Below are 8,016 nucleotides of genomic sequence, written 5' to 3'. Positions count from 1 at the left end.
GCATGCTGGAAGAGCTGAGTTTCCAGATGCCTCACAGCATCCTGTCTAGCCCTTGCAGAACATCTCCCATCCCAGCCCCTGCCTAGGCTTGCTGCTTTTCTCTCAGCATCTCCAGCTCTGCCCTGCCTGCCACAAGGTCACCACCTGTGATTCTGTCACCACACAGGATTGCTTTCTCCGTTTGGCAAAAGAAAACAGGAAGCCAAAGGCCCACAGGGGCTGTGAACTTGCCTGTCATGTTCTCTGACAGTACCAAAACCTTTTGCTGCTTGTGTTTTTCCCAAACTGTCGCTGCTTGTCACACCCCTTGTTTAAACTTCTGATCCTGAAAGCTTTCCCGAGCCTTCGGCAAAACAAGTGGAGAGAGCATGGTCTGTTCTCCACAGGGATCAGACACCACCTCAAAAGCAACGAGACTGACAGTGTCAAAGCTTCCCAGAGCAGGAACAGGCAGAGCCAAGTGTGCATGCCTGTGCTCCGGGGCTGCCAGAGGTGGGAGGAAGCAGCCTGCTAACCCCCAGCTTCCTCCTCTCCCTCAAGCCACTCAGCTCCTGAGGTATTTGGCTCAGGGAAGGATGAAAGGGGAATGAAAGGGTTCAGCCTTCCTGTTTGCTCTCTGCTGACCACAACTGCTCTCCTGTCCCCTGTTTCCCCATTGCTGCTATTTGACCTGAGCAGCCCAGAGGCATTTCAGTCACGGTGCATTCCTAGCACAGCATCGGTTTTCTGGAGCAAAACGGGAACAGCTGCCAAGAAACAAATCTTCCCCTGATGCCTGGCACTTTTCATGAGTGGAACAAAACTTCTTGAAACCTCAGGGGGAAAACCACCAGATCTCAGCAGCAGCAAACCCCATCCCACTCCAGCCCATCCCCTCCAGGGATTTTGCAACATGAGGGGGCTCAGACAGAGACTAATGAACATCATGACCACATCCATACGGCACCACTTTGAGAGCTTTGAGTCACAGAGGAGGTGAAGAGAGATCTGATCTTTAGCTGGAAGCAGTGCTGTGGGGAACAGTGCACTCTGGCTGAACCCCCCAGCATTTAAGTCCAGCTGTGTCCAGTTCCTCCTACCTGCCCAGGCCTGTTGTCACTATTGTAACTGAGCAGAGTGGAGGTAGGTAGGTGGTGCTGATTTGGAGCACGTTAAGTTCACACCTGGCTTGCTGTGAAAGAGTTTTTGAGGCTTGTCAAGGTTATGAGAAGTGCAGTGAGGAAATCTGGTGCTATCAGAGTCAAACTGGCAAGGAGGAAGGTACACAAGGAGTTGCATGGGCTGAGATTTGATTGCATGTGGGGGTATCTGTGTCCATAGGATTTCTGTGTGCTTGAATAGCAGAGCTCCCAGATGAACATAACCCTTTCCCCGTGCAGGTTAGTACCTCTCCCAAATGTGGGATGGAGCCTGCAATAGCCTCCCTGCCATGCTTACCAATTTCTTCACAGATTGCTGTGGTTTGGCAAGGTTGGGAGCAGGGAGATAGTCAGAAATAGCCAGAAGAAAATTGAGGAAAGTGTTTCTGGAGGCTTGGAACCTACTGAGACACACAAGCAGCCTCAAAGCACATGGCTTCTTGCCCCTTTCAGCTGAAGGAACAACACTTGCTCTGTGTTCACTCACATCTTGAATGTGATAGATAGAATAAGGACAGAAATATTGGCAATCCAGTTTCTTGCCAGCTGACACCTGCTCCTTGCTGATAACAGGGCTCCACCTTCAGTCATGGTGCAGAAGGCAGCCTTCAGACAATATGAAGGCAATATGTTTTTCTTGTTCATCCTGATTGAGACTGAGGCTTATCTTGAAGTCATCCACAGCAGTTAGTGCTCAGCAGTCTCAATCTGACAGAAATGGGTCTGATGGAAGTTCAGCTTCACCTTCTCAGTGATCATTTTAGCAGGATGTGCAGGAACAGGCTCAGTCAGCAGCACCTCTAGTTCACTCAAGTCAGGGCAGTTTCTCTGACCATGAGGATTTTTAGGCATGAAGCATGTAGAGTTCACAGCTAGGACAGGTGCAGCACTGATCTGCTGAAGCCTAAGGCAGCAACACCAGGTTAGCCCCAGGTGAGATGCATTAAGGTTTTCTGTGAAGGTAACATGAAGTTCACATTGCAACACGCATCACCTGCCTGCTCACTGAGATTCCCGGGAGATTGCTGAGAGTGCTTCAGAGACTGGAGCTGCTGACTGCAGGCAAGCCACGACAGCACTTTAGCTTTTAAGCTGGAGATGACAGAGAAGCCCAGTCTTGAAAAATCAAGAATTCCTTTGTGGCTTTCAGGCCAGGTTTACACAGCAAGCCTGTTCCAGCAAGCCTAGACTGCAGCTTCTCTTTCTGTTTCTTGGCTAGCCCAGGCCGTTCTGCTACAACAACAGAAGCAAAGTCCACTGTCACAAACACCATCTGCTGAAGAGGAGGAAGGCTTCACACCGTGTCAGTCTCTTTTATCTCAGTGTAGGCTCTGCACAGGAGCTGGCTGAAGTTAGAAAAGCAAAGGAGACCCCAGCAACAGCTTTTCCTGTGCTGTCTGTGGGCAGTTACTGATTTGAGTAGAAGAGGACTCTAGGGAGGCAGGACAGCACACAAGCAGCTGGTCCATCACATCACTCTTCAGGTTGAAAATAGCATCAGAGTTTCCCCTCCCAAACTACATGAAGTCCCAGGCAACAGAAGCAGCCCTGCTCAAGAGCTAAGCCAACCCTGCTGAGCTCAGTCTTTCTGTTTTGGATCAGGTCACTCGAGAAACAGAAGCAGCAAGAGCCAGGCTGGGACTGGCTGTATGAGGAACCATCATTTACATCCTCCTCCCAAATCTACAGAGGAACAGCCACACATACCTCAGCAGCAGCAAGGCTTCTTTAGCCACCCAACAGGCACTTGAGCTTCTCTGGAAACAGCATCTTCAGATCACAGCCCAGCACCACTGTCAGACTAAACAGATGAGGCAGGAATGTCATTCTAGAGACTGTAGAGCAAATAAAGGAGATACACATTTCTGTAGCACTACAGCTTGCACACACTGGACAAAGCTACTCCAGCAGAGAGCAGCCACCCAGCCCTGGGTGCTGAGGGGATCTACACCCCACAGCTGGGCATGGGACTGAGCAGGATTGGACCAGAAGGACACCAGGGCAACACAAGACTGAGCAGAAACACAAACTCCTTCCCTGGCTGGACAGGAGCAGAGCAGGCAGGACTGGGCAGAAGCAAGCCCTGGCTGGGGGCTGGAGACAAACTGAGACCTTGGGCAAGCTGGTGGGGAGTACAGTCCTCCTCTGCTCCCAGGGACCTGTTTCCACACAGATGAACCCTCTTTTTCCCAGTCCAAAGTCTCCCTCATGCTCCCTCCTTTCCCTGAAAGCCCACACAGATGACGGTGCTGCTCCAGGACCGATGCTCCAGGGTTTGGGATCTGGGACCCAGGGCATCAGATCATGGAGGCTGCAGAGCAGCCATGGATCTCCACAGTCTGCAATACCCAGTGCTTCAGATCAATTCCCTCTCAGCCTGGAGCCAAACCAGGATGCAGCTCCAGCTCTTCAACAGCAAAAAGCTGAATTTGTTGAAGTCATGGTGCCAGCTGTAACAGGAATTACTTAGGGTTTGTGCTGTGGTAATGCAGCAGGTGCTGGCAGTGCTGCTAAAACAGATGAGGAAGGAAGGGCAGTGGGCTGGAACTGGGAGAAATGCTCAGGAAACAGGGGGGCTCTAATTCCTGCCCTGCTCGCATGTAGCAAAGGTACCCCAGCCCAGAACACCTTGCTCCTTTGAGCTCCTGGCTCCTGCTGAGCTTTGGCCACTACGAATCTTAGATGTGGGAAAGCAAAACAGCACTGGCAGTGAGCACACACAGCCACTGATTCCTAGCAGGGGTGCCCTCCAGCCTTCCCTCCTGTCAGGTACTGAACTGGGATCCCAAGGCATGAGGCCCTGAGCAAACACAGATATCAAAGGTGATGCCCATGCCAAACTGCAGCCTTTTGGAAGAAGATGTTTGGGAAGTGATTATGAATTTGAAGCCTCCCAAAGCGGGCTAGCAGCTGGATTTTCTGGATGAATAAAACCCTGCCAAAAATTAAGATCTGTTTCTGCAAAGCTGAAACAGCAAACTTGTTTGTCTTTCCTCCTTCCCCTCACAACCACGTTGTTTTAAACATTTACAAAGACCTTTATACTGTTTAAATAATGATTGGGGTGGAGGGGGAATTGTTTCCAGTTTTTTTGCCAGCTGCTCCAAATCAGCAGCACTTCACATGCAACTTCTGGAAAACCAGGTGCTGCGGTTTGTGACAGCACCACCCTCGCTGTCCTGGCTCCCCGTGCTCTCCTCACCTGCCCCACAGCTGCTCGGGCAGAAGGGACCCCTGTGACCCCCTAACCCCCAGAAAAAGGGGTTACTCTGAATCCACCCCTCTGCAGTGTGCTGGGTTTGTGGGATAAAGGGGTGCATGTCCAGCTCCCCACACACACCCCAAACCACCAAGAGCCGCGGTGGGGCTGTTCCCCTTGCCCTTGGAGGAGAGGTGGAGGAGGATGCCAGAGCAGCTGAGCTCTCCCATGGAAAGCACAGGCGCTACGGAAGATTAGCCATCTCCTGCGGAGCGTGTTCTCCCGCCCACCTCCTTCAGAGAGAGGAGATGACAGCTGAGGGAAGAGAGGAGAGCACTGACAAGTGCAGGGGGGAGATGGCTGAAGACAGACCGACCTTGCAGCAGCAGCACCGCAGCAGTGGGGTGGTGGCTTGGTCACAAAGAAAGGCGTGTGAGCCTCTCCCTTGTAGGCAGGTCTCCAGGAATCTGGGGGGTGTGTTGGGCTGGCTGGGTTTTATTTGCAACCTGCGGGGAAAGGAGCGAGGGAGGCTGTCCAGGAGAGCTGGAGGCTTTCTGCAGGATGTTTGGATTGAGTGAAAGGACAGAGAAGTGAATGTGAGACATGCTGTGGAAGCAGGATGTGGGACAGAGAAAATGTTTACACAGTCAGACTCAGGCTAATCCTTGGGAGGCTTTAGAGACCATAAAAGCCATCTGCAAGTGGATAGATCACATTCTGGAGGAAAACAATGGTTTAAAACAACACTACCCTCTTTGATCTACCCTGAAGAGATCACACTTGTGAGACTGAAGACAAGGCCAGGATAAGCAGATCCATGAGCTCTGCCCATACAGTGAGGATGGATAGAAAAGGCCATTTATGGTCTCTGCCTGTACAGGAACTTGGGGCCACCAAACAAAACCATGAGCCAGACATGGAGCACACAAAAGGAAGAAGGGAATTGCTGTTACAGAGTCACTGAGCAAGCTCATGGAAAACACTCATTAGCAGGGCAGTGAACTCCAGCTCTCAGAATCTGCACCCCTCTAATGGCTGGAAAGGTGCTGGGAGATGCACTGGAAGTAATCACTGCTCCTGCATTCCCTAGGCACTCATTTGGGACATCTCTTGGAAACATGACATGAGTCTGGGTGGCCCTTGTCTGATGCCCTGCAGCAGGGCTCCTTCAAGCAGATCTCACTGAGAAACTGTTCTCAATAAACCTTTTCTCAGGCAGCAGGAAGAATAACCACTGTCCTTTAACCAGCTGCCCTCTGTCATCCTGAAAAGCCTGAGTTTACCTTCAGACTTGGTCAAATTAGGCATTTGTCCTGCTTTCCCTGCACAAGGGCAAGAAAAATTATCTAAAAGGTCCTGAAATAATGTGACCTTTCATCATTTGAACATTTTTTTCCCCATTAAGCAATGAAAGCAGCAGAGATGCTATTCTTGAAAGTACCTCAAAACAATTATCTTCCTTCTCTGGAATAAATGGTGGGAAGCAAGAGGTGAGCTGGAGATATGGCATTTGCAATTCTCCATTCTCCATCTGCAATAGGAAGAAGTGTTGATTTGCATTGTCCTCTGACACAACTGCTTGACCTCGGTGCAGCTTATGCTAATGACTTGCAAGAAAATGCTTGTTTGCTCCATGCATGCCCAGCATATTTCTGGTATCTGAGCCTGATAGATGAAATATTGCTTATAGCACAGTGCAGATGGGGATGGCTGGACCAATGGAGTAATCCAAGCAAACAGAAACACTGTGATAAAAGAGGGCCTGAGAAGTTTCCCATTAATATTACCTGGGTATTTTTATAGCAGCTCTCCCTTTCTGCTTACTGTGCTGTAATCACTCAGGCTGACACAGAAAATAGAGAGAGGATCCATCTCTGTGCCCCAAGCAAGGACAACTCTCCTTTCCTTGCTCCTCTAACTTGGCCTCAAAGGAAGTGTCTCTCCTGGTCTCAGTAGCTTTACAATGTTAAAGTTTTCCTGCTACCTTTGGGTGCATTTGTGTAGCTGTACACATCTCCCAATTCTGGGTATGCTCAGAGGGTGTGCATTTCAATTAAACATAGACAAGATGGATTCCTGCTGCTACTGTTCAACAAATGCACCTGTCTGGCCCCAGGATTTATCTGTGCATGCACTGTCACTGGAACATTTTGTGTGTTCTCTGTTCTGGTCGCTCCTCCAAGGAGCTGGGAATGGGACCTGGCTCACTCTGATGAGATGGTCACTTGGCCTGGCTGGGACACAGACCTGAAGGACCAAAAGTGTTGATCAGCTTATGTCCATCACACTGACACAATCTCCTCCAGATTCATTCTGTGTTGCACTCAAAAAGCAGTACCCTGGGACTGGCTTTATTGCACTGTGCCCAAAACTCAGCTGAGAAAAAGGGAAAGAAGCAGGAGGAACAGCTGAGTGGCTGGAGCTGCAATTTCTTCTGCACCATCAGGAGAAAGGAGAACATTTTCTCTTCTCAACCTGCAGAATCCATCCCAGAAAAGCCATCCCTTCTTTGCACAGATATTCTGTAAGCATAAAGCTCTTGTTATTCAGTGCACAGGCCTCCAGTTACAGCAGAGCATTCCTGAGCCTGCTGAAGTTCTACATAAGCACACGAGACATGATGAGGAATGGGCTTAGGTTTAAACGTGTCTTTAATATTAAATGAAGGCTTAAGAGCTTTGCTGGCAGGAGCAGGGAAGGATGTTTTGTTTGCAGTGTGCCTTGTCCTGTGTGGGAAGACTTTGCTTGTCTGCTGCTGAGCTCCAAAGAGCCTTTCTGCCATTTCAGGGGACTGATCTGAAGCAACTGACACCAGGATCTAGGACCTTGTGGCAGGCTTTTTTTTTTTTTTTAATAATACAGATCTTTTCTGTCATAAGTCTGGCACCTGAAATACCAACAAACAATCTCCAGTCTTACCTAAAGGGACTGTTTTTGTTGGGCAGTCAAAATTTCTGACAGAAACAAGCATCAATCCCTGCACCTCAGCATCTCCTCCTGCTCTGTACACTGAGGCCTGGCAGGGGGGAACTGGTTTTTAACGGGTTCAAACACCCTGGCTGCTTCCCCCTGGCCATATGTCAAAGATAACCACAGCAAAGCATCTCTGAACCCCCAGATGTTTTGTTTCCCCAGGCTTTGTGGAGCCCTGTCTGCAGGGTGGGAGCAGGCCAGGCAGAGGGGAAATCAGGAGGAAATCAAATTACTGTCAATAAGCATGGAGAGATTCTCCCTCAAGGGATTTACAGGCAGCTAAGCGAAGAAATGAGTGGAAAACTGAGAGATGACCTTGTCCTTCAATCTGAGCACGGGATCAAAGCCCAGCTGAAGATGGAGTGGTTCTGTCATTGATTTCCATTTGTTTTTCAATCCTTCCCTCCTCTGTCAGATACTGATCTCTCACATGATTTGTGGGAGGAAGCAATCCCCTCCAAATCCTCTGCAGGGAAATTGAGAACAGCTCCCAAAAGTTCACGTGTAGAGTATCTATGTGCCCTTTTCATAGCTTTTCTTACTTGCTCAACCTTTCAGAGCAAGAAAATACCATAACTGATGGAGATTGGCCACAGGAAATCTATCCAAATTATGTCCAAAGTGCCCTTGGGAGCCGCACTGCAGCTGCCTGAGGAAGGAGAGTGTGTTCAAACACAACCCTCAGACCAGGCTGTAGCTTCCTTC

This window comes from Catharus ustulatus, chromosome 20 (genome assembly GCF_009819885.2).
Source record: "Catharus ustulatus isolate bCatUst1 chromosome 20, bCatUst1.pri.v2, whole genome shotgun sequence".
Classification (NCBI taxonomy): Eukaryota; Metazoa; Chordata; class Aves; order Passeriformes; family Turdidae; genus Catharus; species Catharus ustulatus.
Note: the sequence above shows the minus strand (reverse complement) of the source record.